We start from the raw sequence: 23,062 nt of genomic DNA, 5'->3' as shown, positions 1-23,062 counted from the left end.
TGTTAACAACCGGGATGTGATTCAAATTTAGGATGCCAGATCTTAATCACTATACTACTCTTGTTCTATGAGTAGAACATAGTACCAACACCACGTAACACATTAGAAAATAATAATCCAGGCAGAAAATGGCTAAAAACACTGATGAGCAGCTACTTGCTCTTGTTACTTTCCATTTTCTCTATAGTTATACTGAAAATGTACAATGTTGACAAGCAAATAACCAAAATCTATTTTTATGGATTAAAAGCCAATAACTATGATGCAACTGATTTTGCTTTGGTATACAGTGCGAAACCTAACAGAAGAATGATGATGATGAGTGTGTGTGAGAAAGCCAGAGAATAGAAGTAGAGATAAGAAGTGAAAGCAAAGTAGCTAACATTCATAGCTTGTGCTATTACTCAATTTCCTGTTACCCAGACGCATGGTGGCTAAGCGCCAGCTGGACAACTGGTGAACTAATGCACATTTATGTGGCCATCAGCAGTCAAAACATACCAAGAGAACAACCTCAAAGAACCTCTCCTGCAAAAATGCCCATACAAACAAACATTGTCATGTGCTAGGACCCATGCATTTCAACACAATTGGCACAGAACAAGTTATGAGGACAGTGTTATCAGAGGTGCCCTTTGCAAGAAGTGTGACTACATCACAATAGATCTTTTAATAATCAAGCAAGATATACCCTCTCAATCAGCACAGTTTTAAAGAAGTCTGGATCAATCACTGAAAAAAGTCTTAAGTCTAAGAAGAGCTAAATGCAAGAATCTCATTTTGGAAACCATTTTTGTTGTTCTAGGACAGCACCACGCTCCCCCAAGCTTCTCAAAGGTATCTCTGCACCATATAGATACACTACTTTTCTTCCACTATAACACAGGGCAAGGTCTTTAAAAACACAAGCACAAAAAGAAGCTTGAGCCCAGTATTTGGCCTTTGGGAACAATGAATGTGTAGCGATGGATTTACTGCGCTATAGATGAGGGTTTTGTGGTTGCTTTTAAAAGGCTACTTAATAAGAAATTCAGAGTATCAAACAAAGAATCCACCCAAACATGAATGCTAGACAGACAATGGAACATATTAATCCAAATTCCTCTCTCTGCATAAATAGCCATGCAGTTATTGCTGTGATCGAATTAAAGGATGTCTTCCAGAATTATCTCCTGCTAACTGCTTGTTATGTAGAAATATTTCCTTCTCCATGAAAGGGAAAGTCATTGATGCTCTAATTCAATTGTTCAGCAAAAATAAAACAAATCCAAACAAATGACAACACTGCTCTATCAACACCGAAAAAGGTATACACAGAGCTCCAGATTTTTATATGAGAACGATTTCTTCATGCAATACACATTTCCTTGCTAAATCCTAAGTACAATGATGTGTTTCTGTAATGTGATGACCATGCTGCTGGAGTACACATGATATTAATGAAAGCAAGCTCAAATTAAACAGATGACATGATTAACTGTATTCATTTCATGCAAGGATGTGTTTTATGGGAGAAAATAAAGACCTGAAAGTAATTACCATGAAGTGAAACTCCTTCACTGACCTCTGCTCGCCGCCAGCAGTTGTTAAATGCTGATGGGTTTATAACAAAGAGCAATGCCTCTCTCGTCTGTAGGCTTTTCTTTTATGCTACACAAGAAGAGGCAGAGTTCCATCCACCGTTGCATGAACACTGTACCTCTGTATCTATGTCTCTAATGCAGCATAAAGATTACTGTGGAAACCTATCAAATTGGCAAGCAGCAAACGTCAGCAGCCAATAGGAGAAAGGCACATGCAGAATCTAGCACATGCTCTCTGAGACTTGGATACTGTCACTGCTGTTTAGCAGGCTGCTAATCTAATTATAGCAGTTTGCTAGCACAGTACTATGAAAGCAGGGCATACCACCAAGAAAATCAACTCCCCTCCCTCCAAAAAAGAAAGGAAAAAAAGAAAGGTATATCAGGAAAGTGTAAAGAGAGAGGAAGAGGAAGTCTGTGAATATGTACACACACACACACACACACACACACACACACACACACACACACACACACGCTTGCTTTAAATGCAAAAATTCAAATGCACACAAGCATCTCATTTCAACAGCCTCTTATGGTACCTGAAGTTTTGGACAGCATTTACCTTGTCTTGTCGTAAGTTGTTGTTATGCATTAATATAAAGCAAGATCATTTCCCTTAATACATCACAGATAACACTATAGGAGACTGAATAATTTCAATCCTAGTTCTGCGAAATAATATATGTAAACCAGTCTTGTATTTAAGCACTAACTTGGTAGCCACAGGTGATGCCGGCGAGTGAACAGACTGGTGGTGGAGAGATGAAGTGTTTGTCCTGCTTCTGCACACAGTATATAAACAAAGCTGACTGTTGAAGGTGTGGGAGGCACCTTCCTCCACCCTTCCAGCACAGATACACAACTTTCCATCCCTCCTCTGTCAGCCCCCAGCAGTGTAGCATTTTTTATTTTTTGCAAGCTAGTAGCTCTTGGAGATTTATTTACCTGGCTGGTATAAAGGTTTGGCACATGGCTACTCCAAGTGAAGTTATAACGGAGCTACTGAGGCTTTGGAAGAGTATGCCTGAGCAGTTTGCTGAATTGTGATGTTATGTCTGTTTAAAAAACAAAAACAAATCCAGCTTTTGTTAGGGTCAAAGTTCTACTAATCCCTTGCCAGCTCACCAGAAATAAGTGCTCTACCACTTCAGCGAACATTTCTTCATAAAGATCTCCGTCCACATTTTTATCAGCACATGGAATAAATCTCTGAAGCACAGCTCTCTCCGCTGGGCACAAAAGACTAAACCTGCCCTCTGCCAAATCCTCTGTTGTAATGCAAAGAACCAAGAGGAGAGACAACTTTGATCTCTCTCACTTCACGTGTGGTAGTTACAGAGGATGCACACTAACCATTTTCCTGATAGGATTTCCTTATACTTTGGAGAAAAAAGGAGAATATGCAACAGCAATAGTCCGGAACCAATGTCTAGCTTCAGAAATGGGAGAATTGACATTGGATCTAGGCTGCTGTTGCTACTGCTCATGTTCTTCTCTAAGGCCATAGCTAGACCTAAGATTTATCCCTGGATCATCCAGGGGTCAAATCTGTTCATCTAGGTGACACATAGGGGATCCAGTGCTCAGGCAGGAGTGAACCCTGAATGATCCCAGGATAAACCTTAGGTCTAGCTGTGGCCTAGGTGGTTAATTCATCTATCTTAGCCTGTTCTCTCTTCCCGAACACCAGCTGTCCCCAAACTAAAGCCCTCCAGATATTTTGGACTTCAACTCCCATCAGCCCCAGTCAACATACCCAATGAATGGAAATTGTAGTCCAAAACATCTGAAGGGCATTTGGTTGAGGAATGCAGCCATACACGTTTACATCTCTCTGCTGTATGGTAACAAGATGGGATTAGGGTGGTTATCTCCACTGGAGGTGAGGCCTGGTGTATGTGGCTGGAGTTTGGATGGGGAACATGTCAAGACGTGAGGTGTTTCGTTACAGCAACAGGAAACAAGGGGGAATGTCCTTCCCATCCTCCATTTTCTTTGTGTCTGCCAAACAACTTAGGGAGAGAAGGAGCCAATGCCAATGGTGTGTGAGCGCAAAAATATACTTTTGAATATGCTAGAAATTGCCACATCTTTCACCTATTTGCTAAATTAAGCATTCTTTAATCCCAATCAAAATTAACGTGCTTAGTTCTGAACTACATCGGACCCACTGAATGTAGCACAGAGAAATTAACCATATCTAGTCACAATTTACTTCATGAAACTTAAGCAAACTTTTGCCATATTGAACTTATTAGGTCCACAATTGTATTTTCTTCCAGGCTTGGATTCTATACTTGTCATTGCTCCAGCTGTGAAAAGATCAACCTGCTTCACCTGGAGATTAACAAGGTCCAAGCCTGTGCTAGCTTCCAAAGCATTCATAGTGATTTCTCGTTCCAACAACCTCCCACGTAAAAGAAACAAAACAAAATTTCTCTCCATGAATCCTTTATCACACGCAGAAGTGTCACAGGAGGAAGGAGCCAGTGAAAATTAGAAATAATGGCCAGCTAGTGAGCAAAGCCAAACACTGTGGGCTTTTGTATTTACTTCATGGAATATCTGACAATAAATTTACTGAGGGCAAAAGGATAGTTGACTTGTCAATCAACACTATTTAACAGGCCAATTGGCCATTATTGTAAACCTGGTATGTTCATACTGACACAAACATCATCTTACCCAAACTGATTTATTTGCTTTTTATAGTGGGTTTTCCCCACTGCAGCCATTCATCAATGGCCTTTGCCATTAAACACTTAACAAAACACTGAACTGGGACTTAAAATCATGTCAACATATTAAATATAGCCTACCTGTGTTTAATATGTTAACATGAATTTAAGGTCCAGCTGCTGTGCACCAAAGACTACAATTCTATATACTTTTACCTGGGAGTAAACCATATTGAATTCAATGAAACTTATTTCTGAGTAGACATGGATAGGACTGCACTGCCAAGTTTATATTTTTGTCTGATTTCTTATTGCGAATACTCTACGTTATGAGATACTTCCCTTCTGGATGGGATTATGATTTTTATCTTCCTGTTGTATCAGCCACATTATCATCATCATCATCATCATCATCATCATCATATGTTACCCGCCTCTCCTTCTGGATCCCTCTATGGGAAAAGAAATTAAGTTTGCCATTTCTTTGTATAAGGAATTTCAAAGCTAAATTAGTTGAACTGTTGGTGACTTATATTTAAGTTGGTGATGAAAAACAAAACACAAAAGACGTTAACATGCAAGGCTGACATGCTATTAAAGTATTCCAATTCAATAAAGGATTTCTCCAAACTGGACACGACTGGGAATTTAGTTGGAATGTTAAAAGATGCAATGCTTCTCTGCCCACATCTAAAATTATAAATTCTTTATTGTTTTCCCCCCTGGATTAGAACTACACCTAAAATACTAAGAAACAACATTTTGTGCTTTTTGCTGTCACAGGCCATACACATCCTGATCATACAAGCAGTGGTTAGGCTTGGAAAAAGCATTCCATCAAAGACAGCCAAAGGATTTTCCTAAACCTAAAAGGAGTATCGGGTATGAGTGTTAATAGGAGGAGGGCTGTTGGGGTCAATCTTCCTTTTGTCAGCTGAGACCTTCCTGCTCTTCCCACCCCACAGCAACCGGGCTTCAAAAAACAACAAAAACAACAACAACAAAAAACATTCCATTCGTTTCCCCCCTGCCCAATGGGGCATAATTTTGAAGGGAAGCCACAGTGAACAGAGTGAGGGAAGAGTTTGCCTTCCTTCCCCCAATGTGCCATGAACATATCAATCAGACTTTTAAAAAGCTTCTACTGACACCAGTGAAGGCTTTTTGAAAGCCTAACTGCTATATTGGGATCTGGGGGGGACTACGACAGAAGGTCTTGTATCCAACAAGAGAGGCAGAGTAAAACACAACCCCTTCATTTAAAAGTATACATAACAAAGCTAGTAGCTGCCTAACTAAGCATCCCCATTGCTATTCCCATTTACAGGTTGCCTTTCTTCAGCTGGATATAAACCCAGCTCTCTTAGAGGTACAATGCCTACAAAATCACCACAGAAGCGAGTCTGTGGGCCAGATAATAAGGAGGCCACACAGGCTGTGTCCTAGCTCTGTGCTGGAGGTTCCTACCCTGTTATACCAGTTACTTAGGCCATTGCTAGATGAGGGTTTAGCCCAGGCTGATACCCGGGCTCACCCCTGTGCATCCAGATGACGCACAGGGGATCCCGGGGTCAACCCAGGCTAAACCCTCCCTTGGCCTGGGATAACCGGCACCAGTTGTGGCCCGGTATTTCCGCAGCCCAGGGCTGAGCCTGGGGCTGCGGAAGGTCTAGCCCGTTCCACGGCTCTTCCCAGCTACACAGCTTACTCACGAGTAGCCTGGAAAAGCCGCACACTGGGCACAGTGCTCCACAGGAGCACTCTGCCCATTGGGCTGGGGGGTGGGGAAATTGCGTGGGGGGAGAGATGGGGGCCGGGGGGGGGAAGAGCATACCCAGCGGGAGAGATGGGGGAAAGAGCGGAGCTGCGGGGCGAGATCGTGGCCGGGGGGATTGGAGATCACGGCTGGGGTGGGGGTGGGGGCATTGGACATGGCAGGTGGGCAGGTGGGGTATCGTACATTGCGGGCGGGCGGGGGGGCATCGTACATCACAGGGGGGAAATCGGGGACAGGGGGGAGTGGGGAACCCTTTTTTTAAAAAAAGGCCTACCTTATCGTTGGTGCGCTCCTGCACACATGGCCCCTTTAAATGAAAAAAAATGGTTGACATGACAGGCTTTCCTTTACCCCGTCACGTGTCATGTGTAGACAGGGGCGACAGCCTGTGCTACTTCTAGCATGGGCTGGCCCCTCCACATGCCCGGATTTAATGGTAGGTCTAGCAAGGTCTACTCCAGGAGAGAAAAGCGGATGTCCGCTCTGGCCCCATCATTTCCACCCCTGGTGGAAAACCAAATGTAAACATGTTCAGCCAAACATGGTTATAGTGCTCCATATGACTGGGGAACCTGTGTATGTTTTAAATAAATAAGTAAATAAATAAGCAGGGTTCCTGATTGTGTATAATGCTTTATCTCTATTCACTGAATAGTTATACTTCTGCTTAAGATCTTCTGATTCAACCCAGGAAAGTTGGGGGTGTAGAGGACTTGCCAGAGGGCACGATCCCACTCCCCTCCACAAGTCGACTTTTATAATACCTCAGCAGGGATACTGTGGCACTAACTTAATTGTCCAGCAACTAACCCTAACCAATGCATGTGGCCACAGGAATAAATAAAAGAGTAAGTCCTTCTGGACTGTAGGATGCTATTAGAGGAAGGAGGAAGTACTGGATTTCCCTGCTTCAGCTAAAGAAGTATCCTGCACAACCTTCTAAGATTCCTAAATATATACCAAAAGGACATTTTACATTCTCATTAAGTCTCTCTTCAGAGACCTCTGCAACTCTGTCTCAGACAAATCTTGAGCAAACTGTAGATTGCTTTCTACTACGGAGTCAAGCTATGATGAGTATACTAGTCCCAAAAGGAGCTTTTGGTCCTGACATGCCTACATCCCAATGATTAGAAGAACGAGCTGCCAGGAAGTAGAAGCAAGAGCAGTATTCCCAGGAGCCGGTGATGGAGAGGCAACACAACAGTATAGTATTTTCAAAAGCATGAACATTCATCTTCCTCTGTATTAACAGACACTTAGTATATACTGAGTCAAAGACACACTCTTTTTTGCTAGGAGCTCATGGAGTTTATGCTGTAGGGTGTTTTATATATAAAAGCCAATGTGTCTCTTTGCCACATCCTAGCAAGACAAACAAATGCAACACAGAGTAGACCATGCACACTGGGGTTGGCTTGATTCTCCAAAATTGCTTAGAAAACATGTATGAAATTGGCTGCATTCCGGGATAAAGCCACAGGAGGGGAATCTGCCTCCTTTGCCCCAGTGACCATTAGTGTCAGACAGCAGGTGGCAGGTTTTATGCCATGAAAACTGCCCGTTTATTTTATTCTACAGAATAGGAGCCACTAAAGAAAATAATTGGTCTGTGGCCATTAGCATAGTCTCCCTAGGACATGTACAAGATTGCTTTATGCCAGTGATCCTCAATTTAGTGCCCTCCAAATGTTTTGGACTACAACTCCTAGCATTCCTAACTATTACCATTGCTAGTTAAGGCTGATGGAAGCTGAAGTCCAAAACATTTGGGGAGCACCAGTGTGGGGAAGGCTGCTTAATGCATTAGTTGCAGAAAAAACACTGCTCTACAGACGTTTCCTGCAACAATTACATATGACACAGTCCTCAAGGCCCTTAAGAAGCAATATCAATTCACCAGTTAAGTGGTTAAAATTTCAAAGAATTATAGAGCTTTTCCCACTGAACTAAAGATGTATTTTAGTCACAACTGAAAATCCTAGTTTTAAAGGCTGTAACCATTGTGAAATATCAGTATTAGGAAGAACTCAGGATGTAATGCTTTTATTTGATATTAAGGCATTGATGAACAAGCGAAGAATAACAGACCATCATTAAAGGCAAAAAAGAAAATTAAGGACCACAACCCAGTGTTCTTTTTTTAAAAAAAGGGGTGAAGGAAGGGAAACAATAAACTTTTCTTTGATTCCAGGGAGAAAAAAAATACTGTAAATGTTATGAATGCTGAGCAGTGCAATGGTTTAAGTTCATTAAATGCTTAATTTTCTTTGAAGGTTAGAACTTGGAAATGTTAGTGCCTTTAGAGATTCAGATTTATTACCCTTCCTGTAAGATCATTTTTGAGGTGAGGAAAAGGGTTGTACAGTTCCTTCTGTGCCAGTGCCAATGCTGAAGCTATATTACTCTTAGATCCATCCAACTACGACATTTCAATGATCATCAGTTTAAGTTTTGAAAGGTTGTTATTATTATTTTTATTATTATTATTATTTATTTATATAGCACCATCAATGTACATGACCAGAGTCAATGTGTTGCTTTGCGTAAATTTGACAAATCAGTTTATTAGTAATATTTCGTAATATCATTAGTAATATTTCATAATAAAATTAGATTAGACACACATTTGCAAACATGTCACAGAAAACTAATATAGGAGATCTCTATTAGAGTACAACAGGGAAAAACAATGTAAATGAAATAATTTTAAGCTTTGAAATGATGTAACGACTGTATGCATTTTACAGTAATATGTTTTTGCTCTTAAAATTCAAAATGTGCTATTCTACTGGTACACAAAATAGATCCTTCTGTTGAAAAATGTCAAGTGCATTGATTCAATATGGTTTTTGAAAATTAATTTCAGTTTTACATTCTTTTCAGAAAACAACTGTCTGGGGAAAAAAACCTTACAACTTTTATATATTAAAATTAATTTAGATAAGCTGAATCATATATAAATAATACTAATTTTAATGTATTTGCTTTTGCTGAAAAACCAAATGAATTTGCATCGAGCATTAAACATACCTTAGAAAAACAACCAAGGCATGCATTGTGAAGATGCACCCAGCTGCCTCAAAGCCAAGGCCAGACTACAACATTTCTCGCTTTACTCTTAACTCCTGAGTGAGAGGAATTCCAAGGCCTGTGGGTTAGTTTTTTAATTGCAAAGGAGCAGCTAGCACCTAACTTCCTTAATAGTTACTGGAGAGACTAGTCTGTTTCCCCTTTGATTCCTTTTGGTCAAAATGTGTAATATGAAAAAGTGGTCTGACATGCAAGGGGAAAATCCTTGCGATTGTCAGAGGTATGCAGTTAAAGACCAGGTTCCAAATTAAGAAGCTTTCTTAAGATCAGGAATAAGGGATGAAGCAGTAATGAGATAGGTAACTAAATGTTACAGTTTTCTCTTAAACTAGACAATCTGAAGGAGTACTCTCAAATGTACTTGCAAGGAGAAAGGATCAGCCATGATGTTCAGCAGATGATAAATTTCAAAGTATCAAAGATCTGGAAGAGACCTCAAAAGTGATCTAGTCCTCCAACCTATTTCCAATGCACCAAATCTACTGTCACAACAATTTTGTAAGAGATAAACTCCATTTCTCTCTCTCTCTCTCTCTCGAATACTGGGAGGGGTTTGACAGGGGGAACGAGAGTGGCTAAAGAGGGCTCAATAAGCTTTGATATTTTTTTGGGGGGGGGACATTGTATGTCTAACACCTGCGCAAAAGGGAGATGAACTATTAATACTTTTCAACAACCGATAAGACAGAAGTAACAGGTGTGACCTGGGAGGTATTTACTATATACTCCTAAAAGACAGTACCAAATTGAGGGGGAGTACAGGTACTGTATATATCTGGAAGATGCTTGAGATATGACAGTTGGCATATATAATGGGTAAGCTAGGCTATTGTGCCAGGTACAGTGGATTCCCAAGGCTTTCTTTAGGTCTCCCATTTAACTGAACTACTTAAAAGAAACGCAAAGCCCACCAGAAACTGCAGTGGCTCATCTAATACTTAGAGCAATAGGAATGATATGGGTTTTCTGGAAAATTTTCTGGGGGGAAAAGTTCTCCTAGTGTTTTTCTACTTCATTTCTTGAAATCAGGATAGCCAAGTAGTATCTATGCTGTGGTACAGGCTGGGTTGGCTACTGCACTAAAAATAGAGCTGCAAATTGGCACAAAAGTTCACTCAAAACATAAAACAGATTTCACACTGCCGCAGTAAAAAGTGAGTGGCAACCCAAGAGAGGAGACCTTATGTATGAAAATTCATCCTGATGGTATTTTAGTCTGGGGGACCATAAGTACAAGTTAAATGACAACACTCATATCTAGTTCAGATCCCTACCACCCATGTATCATTGTGGGATGTGACAAGCAGAGATCCATGGATAAATCTAATAACAGTTACAAAATCACACATAGGGAAGCATTTATATCAACAATCTTACCATGTAAAAAGAAACAATTCACAGAGTTGGCATAATAGGACAGCTTTCTCAACTAGCTGTTACATTATCTAATATCCTTTTTGTTTTACTCTCTTTTCAGCTTTTCTTTTTTTAAAAAAACTAATCGCTTAAGTTTTTGGCAAGCTTCTTCTTTGGAAATAGCCCATGACCATGGAAAACATTCTGGGCAGAATTCCATTTACATGTATGCTTAATTTCATAGAACTGTGGTCATACTGTATTGTTCCTGACCAACTCTATGACATATATCATACTAGGCCCTGGACACCATATAATTCTCTGCTAATTACAACAAAATGTGCTCTATCCACTTTTGAAAATTAATTCCAATACAGCTTGCTACTTTTCTCAATATCTACTGCCCAAAACTACCATATTTCTTCGATTGTAAGACGCCATCGATTCTAAGGCGCACCCCATTTCTAGAGCTGTTACTTTAGGGAAAAAAGTGTGTCTTAGAATCGAAGAAATACGGTATTTCACAGCTCAGGAAAGGTACCAAAAAGTCAACAGCATATTTAAAAAGCTGTGTCAAGGAAGCTATTAGAGAAAAAGCAGTTTCTTTCAGAAAGTGTTAAAGATAGAATTATCAAGCACAGAGAGAGGTAGGAATTGCTGAAAAAGAATCAACATGGCTTCTGCAAAGGTAAGTCCTTTTAAGATTCTTCAAAAGTTCCAACAAGCATGTGGGTTGGGGTGATCTGCTAGACATGGTTTAATTTCAAAAGGTTTTTGACAAAGTCCCTAATAAAACTCCTGAGCAAACTTAGTGATCATGAGATAAGAGGAGAGGTCCTCTTATGGACTGGTAATGGATTAAAGAACAGGAAGTAGAGAGTAGGAATAAATGGTTAGTTCTTCCAATGGAGGGATGTAAACTCTAGGGTCTCCCCAAGGATCTATATTGGGACTGGTGCTTTGGAACTTATTTGTAAATGATCATGAAATAGGACTGAGAAGTGGAGTGTCCAAGTTTGCAGATGATACCAAATTATTTAGGGTGGTAAACAAAATGTGATAGCAAAGAGATTTTATTTATTTATTTATTTAAAACATTTTTTATAGCGCCACCTCACCATTTTTGGTATTGTGGCGCTTTACAATCCCATATAAAACAATTCCATTAAAACCCCTCAAACCACATTAAGACAATTCCATTAAAAACCCTCATCCTCAATCCATTAAAAGCCCTCAACCCAGTTTAAACCACCCCGCCCCCAAACTTTTGTGAAAATAAAAATGCCTTACAAAAGAGTTTGAAAGAATTGAGAGTAGGAGCCTGTCTAATCTCCAGTGGCACATTATTCCATAACCGGGGGCCAGCCACTGAAAAAGCCCTGGCCCCCCCACATTCTAATTTGTAGCGGGGAGCCATCAGGGAGCCCTGCTCCTGAAAGCGAGTCTGCCAATGGTGAGACACAGGAGAAAGGCGAGTACTCAAGTATCCAGGACCCAAGCAATGCAGGGCCTTATACATGGTTAACAAGACCTTGTAGCGAACCCTAGCAGCCACCGGCAGCCAATGGAGCTCCCGAAGCACCAAAGTGATAGAAGATCACTTCAGGAGCCCCTTGACCAACCTGGCTGCTGCATTTTTGTACAGCCTGTAGGCGTTGGATTTGCTTCAAGGGAAGCCCTGTATACAACAGGTTGCAATAGTCCAGCCTGGAGGTAACCAGCGCATGGACTGCGATGATAAAGTCAGCCTCTGACAGAAAGGGGCGAACTTGGCGGAGCATATGTAGTTGATAAAAGCAGCTCTGGACCACAGTCCCCACCTGTGATGACATAGTTAGGGACTGGTCAAGAATAACACCCAGGTCCCGCGCCTCAGTCACCATCCTTGGTCAGATTCCTGAAAATGACAGATCTACGAGCTCCTGCATCAAATCTGCCAACTGCTGACCTTGGCCAATCACCATCAACTCAGTCTACTCCGGATTGAGCTTTAGCTTACTTCTGGACATCCAATTACAGATCTCTCCAACTGGGAGGAATAGGCATTAAAATGGCAAATGAGGCTCAATGAAAGGAAGTGAAAAAGTGATTAACACTGGGCAAACCCTGCTAACGTCATATATATCCTAATGGGGTCTGTCCTGGCAGTAATTGGTCAGGAAAGGGATCTCGGGCATATGATGGAAATGTCTACCAAGCGACTTCTGGGAAAAAGGGTAAATTGCATATTGGGGGTCATTAGGAAAGGAATTGAAAACTGCCAATATCATAAAGCCTTTATACAAACATGGTGCAACCACTTGGAATGCTATGCACAATCCTGGCCACCATACCTAAAAAAAAGATACTGAAGAGCTGGAAAAGTTGCAGAAAAGGGCAAGAGGCTGGAGCAAATCCCCTATAAGGAAAGGTTACATGATTTGGGACATTTTAGCTTAGAAAGAACAGGGTGGTGGTAAGATAGAAGTGTATAAAATTATGCATGATGTGGAGAAAATAGATAGGAAGAAAAACTCTCCTTTCATAAAACCAGAAGCTAGGATGATCAAATGAAATTGAATGGTGGGAGATTCAGGACAGACAAAAGGAAATACTTCTTCTCAAAGTGCATAGTTATACTAAGGAATTGGGTACCATGTGATGTAGTGATGGCCACCAATTTGAACCGGTTTAAAATGGAATTAAGCCAAATTCATGAAGGATAAGGCTGTCAATGCTAAAAGTCATGACGGCTAAATATTATCTCCAGAATGAGAGTAATTATGCCTCTGAATGGAAGGGTGCTATTGTGTTCATGTCCTGCCTGTGGACTTTCCATGGCATCTGATTGGCCACTTTGGGAACAGAATGCTGGGCTATATGGGCCTTTGGTACGGTCCAGCACACCTTTCATTTATTTATTTATTTATTACATTTTTATACTACCCAACAGCCTAGGCTCTCTGGGCTCTTATATATGCACAGGCATAGGCCACCAACTCAGACCAGCTTTGGATAACTTGAACCCAAACTGGAATTGAACGAAGTTGTACTGGTTGTAGTCTTTCGTTATAAGCAATTAAATAAAACCTCTTTCACCCTATTTTTTTTAACATAACTAACCTATTTAGAACATTTTTTTATTTTTAGAACTCACTAAGAGAGTAATCTTATGGCTGTTGAACAGTATCTAGGGGTGGGGAACATAGGATACTTCAGCCTGAGCTCCCTTCTCCCTCCCAGCTGGTGTGGGAAGAACTGCACCGGCTGCCTCTCCGAACTCGCAAATGCAAGTTTGGAGAGAAAGAAAAGAGGCATGCAAGCACGGAATAATGGGCTCAAGTTACAGGAAGCCAGATTCTGGATGGACATCAGGAAAAACTTCCTGACTGTTAGAGCAGTACGACAATGGAACCAATTACCTAGGGAGGTCGTGGGCTCTCCCACACTAGAGGCATTCAAGAGGCAGCTGGACAGCCATCTGTCAGGTATGCTTTAAAGTAGATTCCTGCAAAGAGCAGGGGATTGGACTCGATGGGCTTGTAGGCCTCTTCCAACTCTACTATTCTATAATTCTGTGATTCTAAGTGGGTGTAGCGGGGAAGGGACTGGGGAAGCGCGGATACAAGTTATCCCTGGTCTTCCCGAGCTTCCATCCCTCCTCCTCCCTGACCCCTTAGCTTGATGGGTGAAACACCCATCTAGCTGAAATACAGAGTGGGGAGCTCAGAGGCAAAGACTACCTCTGCGCTGCTCCCACTCTACAAAGGATTCCCATTAGCCTCTGATAGGACTTCACCCTTATTATTTTAAAGCTGTCTATACAACTCTCAAAAGCAGCTCGTCCTTACACATGTCTCTCCATCAAGCCTTCCTTTCCCTGGAAATCCAAATAGCCAAAACCAGAAGCACTTTTTGATGCTACTTAAATTTATGCTAAATACAGCCTTTTACTGCTTATAGTATTTGCTCTGAATTTTAGAATGCTAATACAACAGAGCTGCAAAACGAGGACCTGTTTATCTGTCTTTCTTTCATAAGGAATAATGCCCAGTACATATTTTCAAGTCACTATGAGAAATCCCAAGAACTCTAGTGGCAACTGTTTTCAAATACGTAAAATCAGTTCATTTCCCAAAATGGAATTGGTGGTAGTTTGCAACTGCCAACTGTTCTCTAGCAATGTAGACAGACTTTATGGTTAAGTACATTTAATTTACATAGTCTTCAAGGCAACCAGATGGAAAAACAGCATTGATTTCTTGACTGAACTCTTTCACAGCCTGTGGGTACATTTGCCAATAATTATTTTTTTTAAAAACACACACACCTGTCATAACTACATTAATGCATAACCGTAACAAAAAAATAATAATCTAGGTATTAGTTTGTTCTTTTCACATCAGAAAAATGGTTCAAACCTTTCAATGTTGGATGAAATTACTTGCCTTTTTGTTCCCTAACAAACCCAACAAACTGCTGGGTGTTCATCTAGCTCAAAATATAAATACGTTGTGGTTTCTCTCAGTCAGGAGTGAGCAAGCAATGAAGTAGATGCTGGGCTCTAAATGTAAGTACCCTAGCATTAAATTAAGATTTCATTTTAAATCAGGGTTGTTGTTGTCTTAAAGAGACACACCATAAATAGATCTTTAAATTGGGGAAAAAACCCATTTTAAATCAAATACATTCAACTTGCCAGTTACAGATGTGTCTTATGGCAAATAAACAAAATGTACTAAAATTATTAATAGAATGTTGCTTTTGCTGCTTCATGACATTTTTGGCTTCTCATATAAAATGCAGTTTCACTACTATTGTTTTATGCATTATTATTTGTTTTACATATTATTTGGTATTTGATTACTGTAAGCCAACTCCATGTTCTTTTTTGGGGGGGAAAGCAGGGGTTAAGTTTTAAAAACAAGTAAATACATACATAAAAATGCCTGAAGTGCCAGGTTCCCTGTTCAGTGTTGCACTCAGCTATAGCCCTTTTGTGGGTGATTTAATCTCCCATACAATTAGAATCGCACAAGGGAGCGTAGGGGTGAATATCCTTGCTATGTGCCCCCTGCCCTTATTACCATCACACTCCACAAGTTGGAAAGCCAATACCTGCAGTGGGGAGCCTGCTCTACTAGTACCAGTTCCCCATACATTTTAGGAGCCCGGAAAGTTTAGGGTTCTAAACCACAGAGGGAGCCTACACAAGTAAAGCTATCTCCCTGCTGCAGACAATCTCCCTCCAATTTGAGTACAATGGGGACAGCAATGGAAAGAGCAGGGAGAGCACACTCATCCACGCTCTTCTTATTGCGAGGGGATTTTAATCACCCATATAGGGCTTACAGTATATCTCTAGCTGCCAGTGGACTTTGGATCCAGTCCACTGATTGGATGCAAAGAGTCTCTTCCTCCATCAGGGGAAGATTCTTTCCATTTGGAGCAATAGAACGGCTTCAACATCATTATTGAAAATAAACAAACAAACAGTGACCGTCATAGTAATCCTTGCCATGGTATACTTCTTTAATCCATTTAAAAAACACCATAGTCTTAACAAGTTAATAGAGTGAGGGTGCTTCCAGCCAGACAATTCCTAGCACTACCAAAAGGCATTGTTCAACTATTCCATCTTTCCTGCTTTAACGTATTTTCTGAGAAAAGAAAAAAGTACCAATAGAAAAATGCAGAAGGTGTACAAGGGAAAGACAACGTCATGTGGACTACCTGTAAAATCCCGTAAATGAAGAAGGGTGATTGCACAATAAAACCCTCGCTTGGAAACACTCCAAATCTCTTGTGTGAAAAAAAAAATATTTGTGGGGATTTTTCTTCTGGTTCTTCTTGTAGTTTTGGGAATACCAAGTTGTTATGTACCTTCATAGATGTGAAAAGGTCTATCCCTAGTCTATAAAAATTCTGTCCCAGCTTTCAGTTCCTTCAGTCAATGCATATTATATAGCTGTATCTATGACTGACTGGGTAGCATCTGCAAAGAGAGGACCAGAAGCTAGCCGTTGGATATGCCCCCTCTGGATGTAATTTGTACATTGCACGGGGCCATTGAGAAAACAAGCATGTGGACTAGGACTATGCACAGAGTCTGTCTTTCTTCTTTATATAAGAAATCAAAAGGATCCAGGTATTAAGGCAAAAGAGATGAAAATCAAATTGCTGTGTCCACTTCGGTGGTAAGTATAAAACAGAAGTTGCTGATGACACCAGCAAACATGCCCTTGAGGTATTCTGTGTGGGGAGAGATTGCTTACTATAACCTGTGAAAAGAAACTGCTTTATCTGAGCAGCTGTTCAAATATTCACAGCACCCAGAATAATCAGAACTCTACAAAGCTATAAAAGGCAGTAGCTCCATCTTCCCCAGCTCCTCCAAATAACTACACTCTTCCACAGCACACCTCCGGGTCCTTACAAAACCACAATACATCAGGGCAAGTAAGAAAAGCAGTGTATTTTTAGAGCATTACATTTACTTGCTGAATTTGCTAGAGCAAAGTTTCAGTAAGTCACTAATAGAAACAAAGCAGTCAATTAAAACTTACCCCATAATGTCTTGGAGCTAAAGTGCTGACTAAAAAACAAAAACCAAGAGTCATTACTTTGGGTTTGCGGTAAAGAAGTTTATATTTGAACACAGCTGGATCTCAGTCAGCTGGTTCCCATGACAGCCCATCCAAGCTGCATTGATTTCTGGAGAAAAAGGCACCATAAATCTACTTCAGCTGAACTGCCTCGTTTTCGAGGTCGGTTTTAAAAGGCAAATTAAATGTCTTCCGTTAGTAACAGATACGCACAACTCTGTTTTCATTTCTTTTGGTGTATAAAATTGCAGAATACTATGTGGCAAACCCTTCATGTATAATATCTGTAAAGGCAGCACATGCAGGCCTATAAGAAGACATATCTTCATGCTAACTGTGTTCCCAGGACTGTTATTTTTTAATTTTTGGTTGTTTAAAACTGATGATTTTTAATGTTTTCATTTAAGCCATGGAGGAATTTGAAGCAAAAACCAGCACCCCCTCTAGGAATCACAAACATATGAGCAGGGCTATGCTGCAATAAAGAGTGAAGCACAGCTTTGAGTATCAAGCAAGCAGAATATCACTTCAGGTAACAAGGAAGCTATCCTTGATCAATTATTCATACAATCTACAGCAACAGTTAAACTTCAAAGAAACTAGGACAAACGTCACCCTGACAACTTTAAAGAGAACCTTCCAGTTTTCTTGAACATCTGGCAATTGTTCTATTCCAAATATTTCTCATTAGTACTCTTGCACCAGCCGCATTCAAGGGGAAGGGAAGCAACAAATTAATTTGCTGCAATGAAGAACATTCAAGACAGTTTCTTCATCCTGTACACCCATCCTGGTATCCTGAAGTACCACTGAATTCAGTGTGACTTATTTCTCAGTCAACATGCAAATTGTGCTGCACGGACAATAATTCTTAATTTTCCATGTAAGAAACATAATTAGAGCTGTTTTAGTAGGTTATATTTTTTGTTATCTGCATTCTGCATTCAAAACAACATGCCTTACAAAGATATTTTCTGTTACACCTGCCACTGATAGTGTTATTAAACAGTTCTCGGATTTGCTGATGGTTCATGCCATTTTTGTGCCCTTTACAGGTATATTCAGGTTTAGCAACAAAATCTCAACACAAATTTCAAAAGACAGCTGGCAGAGCAAAGAATAAGAAGACAGAAAGATGATGATGATGAAGGGCTAGAGAGTGCTGCTCCTTATTCTCTTGATCAAGACAGGTATCTAATATCACTTAAGGCACAATCCTATGCATGTTTAGACCGGGGCAGGCTGGGAGTTGTAGGACCTTTTTCTGTCTAAACATTATTTTGATTATGGTTAATAATTTAAATTTATATCCTGCATATTTACAAAATACGCTAGGCAGCATATAAAGGTAGAACATTTAAGCAAGATAAAAACAATCAACAAAATGCCATAGGTAGCATAAAAATGTTTGAAACAATTTTAAAAGATAAACAATCAATAAAACCAGACAGCATAAAAACAATATATAAGGTTTAATAATAATATTCTAAAAAGGAAAGGCCTACTGGAATCATAGAGCCTTTAATGCCTGCTTAAAGGCATTCAAAAAAGCCAACAGGCGCATTTCAACTGGCAGGTCATTCCACAGCTGAGGGGCGGCAAAGGAAAAGATCATCTGGCGTGTGACTGCCAATCTCACATTAGGCAGTTGCAGCAGATGACATGCATAGGATTGTGCCCTTGGAGTTCTCGGAAACAGAAACCTACTTTTGAATACCTACTGCCTCGAAAGATAAACAGTTCGTAGTTTTAAGAACAGCTAAGCACAAAGCTGCTTCCATTATTCAGAGGATATTTATAAATTGATGGTGTTTCTTTAGAAAGAGCTCCATTCAGAAGAGTTAAATTTATGTATTCAATTATTCATTTTCTAAGTGCTTAGTTGGCAACATCCTTTTAAAATAGCCTACATTCAACTTTGATGAACTGTGTTACTGCAGGTCACTCCAATTGTTCCCCGTGCCAGTCAAATAAATGTGCCAGGCTGCAAGCCAAATAGTTACAACATTGGCTTTGGGTCAAGTGCCTCCTTCTCGATATGTTGGTAGATGAGTCAGTCAGGGCCAGTATGCAGATGAGTGAACTGGCTAGCTGTTTAAGGACTCTTCCACCAACAACAAATCATAGATATGTTCCATCAGATCAGATGACTTGCTAAGGGTCAAAACACATGTTACGTTGAAGAGGCAGTGTGCAGCTGTCCCTCTACTTCTTACTTACAAGTAAGCACAGAGTCCCAATCTGGATCAGGGTCACAATACATGTGGAGGGAACATTTAAACCTCCCCGTTCCCCAGCTTCACAAAAAAGAATTTGTCCATTGCCACCAACTGAAGATTTTTCTTTTCTTTTTAAAAACCTTTGCATGTGGAGAGGGGAAATTCCTGAAAAGGAGCAGGGTGGTCCAGTTCATGGTCCCACATGCTTACTTGTGAGCAAATAGGAAGTAGAAAGGCAGCTGCATGCTACATCTTTAATGTAACATGTTGTTTGGCCCTCAGTAAGGGAGGCCTGAAAACACGTTAGCAGTTTCCCACTCTTCCTAGCAAAGAAATTATAGGCAAATGCATACGCGTTTGCTTTTAGCATCTACCCAATTTCTTCCCCGCACCCCACCACAGAAAAGTATAAGGCCAGCTTGGAGTCTTTAGTTGTAGTAAACTTTAGGACAGTGGGAAATAAAATTTATACCCACTTTCTACTCTTCTGGGAAACCCATCATCCATTACTGACCTTCTCAAAGCATATCTATTGATAAATCCCCATTTGGAAACTGCTACTTTGAGGCAATGGTGAAACTTTATAAAAGAGGCTGTGTGCCTGTCTGTCCATCAGCGCCATAACACACTGAAACTTGTGAAGCCTCAACACCTGAAACTTGACATGCATACTAAAGGGATACTCAGGTGGTTCACCTCAGGGTTATTTCATTTTTTAAAATGCATTAATTAATTTTAATTAATTAAAATGCATCCATGTGGTTGAATCCTGCAATAACATCTTCATCCACTATGGGCAGATGTTCTTAATCAGCACATAGCTTTTGCAGCACATACAATTTGAAGCCAGGTAAAATTAGCAAGCTGAGGGACAGAGTTATGCACGTCCATGCTGCTGTGGGGCATCCCCCGTCAGACCCCTCAGTCAGGGGGCTATAGGGGTGCACCATGGCAGGGGCCATGCCCTAGGGGTGGTAGAGCACATAGCTTCAGTCAGGCAGTGCTGGCATAATCTATCCAACTCTGACAGCTATATAGATTCACTTGAACATATCAAACTAAGGGCTATTCCATCCTGCGCAAAGCCAGTTCCATTTGCTATTTTTATATACTGTACAATGCTCTGGAAGGAGGAGCAGCAGAAAGGTAGGCACGTACAACCATCCTCAATCCCTCCAACCCTCACCCCAAATTATTCCAATTAGCTGAATAAAGTTTAATCAGCCCAGACATTCTACGTATCTTGAAGCTCTTCCCATATCTATTTGTAGCCACTGGAGAACATTGTAGCATAACAGACTGAAATATGAATGAGGAATTCCCCAGATTGAATCTAACCTGGGCTACGATGGTAGGTGGCTTTAGGCAAGCTACTCTCAGAGCCTCAGACCTCCATCTGTTATATGGAGATAATAATACTGGCTTACTTTATAGAATTGCTGAAAGAATTACAAGATTACAAGAACACTCTAAAGCATGATACAAATATAACAACAACACATCCACCACAAGACAAATTATTGTTGACACCTATGGATTGGACAGGCACCAATATTTCTCTAGAGTAGATGTGACGAACCTTTTTCCTATGAAGGGCTGCTGACCCATGGGAAAAGTCAATCAACAGCCACAGCTTATTCTGGACAGTTCCATATCCAATGATGGGCAGAGTTTGCACCACTGCATAACTCCCTCTTGCTGTACCAACCTAGCCTTCTGTACCTGTCTACCTTAGATGCCCCCCCCCCACGCAAACAAGAAGTGGAACAGATTCCCACAGGAGTGGTCCAGAAACAAAGTGTGGGCCTGCAACATCTGGGGAGCCAGATGATGCCACAGATTCCTTACCCCAGTCCTAGAGAATATAATACCATGGGCATAGGTGGAAGCAGAAGATGCAGAAGATGTTGCCAGCACCTAATTGAAGCATTGCTCTCAGCTTCAGCTTCAGTTTTGCAATGGTACCATTTATATCCCGGCAGCCTAGCTTATCTCTCTGAAACAGTAAACTAATGTCTTCAGAACGCATGATGGGGATCGTATGATTGAAGGCAAAAATCTTTTAAAAATCCCTGTACACAGAAAACTAAATTCAGAAAGACAAGTTCTGGATTGGCCTTTACCTTAACACAATAGCTTTCCACATTTAAGAATGTTTTCACTTGTAGACTGAAGTGGTGCAATCAAGACAGATTACCTCTTCAGTAATAACCAAGCCAAAACAAAACAAAACAACTACTCTGTACAACTGAATGCAATATTTTGTTTTAATATTGCATACCATAGAATAAATATAGAAAGTGTCTCACCAGCTAGTGTGCCTGTTGTGCCAATCTGTACTGCAAATAGTTTTTCAATGCATGGCGATGTTCCAAATTTGAAAGATTTTTCATATCACAACGTGAAGGCAGCTGTCCTTAACAAGCAGTATCAGGAAATCTTCTGCAAAGCAAGTGGTAGTAGAGAACAAAGATAGTCAGACAGGTCAACAATCTCAAAAGCCACATTTTTGTAAATAGCATAACATTTATCAGAGCTCTTATCAAGACCATTTGCTTCAATAAGAAAAGATATGTTAGACATCTTCCAAGTAACATGGGTAGAACTTGAAGTCTTAAGGTGCTTGGGCTGGTTTTCAATATTAAATGTGAGTTGGAAATGTAAGGGAAAGGAAGCTGAGCATTAATTCAGTTGTTTCTAACAAAATGTTTCTCACACTGAACCTTTTTTAATTAAGACTGGCTGAATAAAAAACTATTAATTAATTTTTATATCATGTATGTATCAGTTTCAAAATACAAGGTTGGCTCATTAAATTTCAACAGTATTGGTTAGTCAGCTTAACCAACATCTCCCAAAAGCCCAGAAGAGCTACTGCTATTTGGAAGGTATTACATCACAAGGTAGAATTTATTTATTTATTTATTAAATTTATATACTGCCCCATAGCCGAAGCTCTCCGGGCGGAAGAGTGGATATTAAAAAAGTATACAAAATTTAAAACCATCAAAAAATATAAAAACAACAGTATAAAACAGTATCTCTGGGAGAAAATTAATCAAAGTTAAATGCCTCTAGATGCAAATGATATAAATGGAGGTTCTACTAGACTGCAAATGAGCTCATCATATTTGGTTAAAAATGTGATCAAATTATTTGCTCCAATAATTATCAAAGTGGTACAAAATCTCTTTTCACAGATGGAAGTGCTCCATAAGCCATTGAAAACTTCCTACAGCCTTGCACCAAGAGAAAGGAGCTACTGATAGCTATGTGCCTTTACCACAAAATGCAGAATCTAGCTGCTGTGAAAGGAAACCTACTAAGGTACAAGGACCAGACGCAATAGTAGTAGCTTTAAAAACAAGTGGCCTGGTCATATTTACAGTCACAGGCAAAACCTCTTTCAAATAAAAAGTTTCTAGTCCTAAAAATTATAAAAGCATCTTTGTGAATGTGACTTAGTATTAGAATATTCTGATATGACTGATGCTAAAGCTCAGATTCTTTACAATTAGGACTGAATATACCACAAGCAGCAATTTACATCCAGGTAACAGAGGCATCTATCTTTTTGCTTTTATATGAAGACATTGATAGATACTTCTCAACATACTTTAATAGATGGAACAATTTACTTTTGTGCTGTTCACGCATACTTTTTGTGTCCAGGACAATCTGTCCAGAGGTCCATAAGGAAAGAATAAACTTCTAGATATGACAGTCATGATTGCTCAATTTGGGAAGGGGTCATAACACAATGAAGAAA

At 40.2% G+C, this 23,062-nt stretch overlaps 1 protein-coding gene across 4 annotated transcripts in view; it reads right to left on the bottom strand.

Annotated features, from left to right (window-relative positions):
• The window catches only part of FAM110B (family with sequence similarity 110 member B), a 68,096-nt gene extending 46,374 nt beyond the window's left edge, over positions 1–21,722 (bottom strand). Inside the window, exon 1 of one of the 4 annotated variants that reach the window (XM_063130757.1) lies at positions 21,603–21,722. The gene's annotated coding sequence lies outside the window, so the exon portion shown is untranslated. Of the gene's footprint in view, positions 1–1,539; positions 1,713–2,299; positions 2,349–21,602 lie in introns of those variants that run through there. The other 3 variants (XM_063130758.1, XM_063130755.1, XM_063130756.1) reach the window with 3 other exon arrangements.
• Between the last annotated feature and the right edge of the window lie 1,340 nt (positions 21,723–23,062).

Source organism: Elgaria multicarinata, chromosome 7 (assembly GCF_023053635.1).
Source record: "Elgaria multicarinata webbii isolate HBS135686 ecotype San Diego chromosome 7, rElgMul1.1.pri, whole genome shotgun sequence".
NCBI lineage: Eukaryota > Metazoa > Chordata > Lepidosauria > Squamata > Anguidae > Elgaria > Elgaria multicarinata.
Note: the sequence above shows the minus strand (reverse complement) of the source record. Positions and strands in the feature narration are given on the sequence as shown.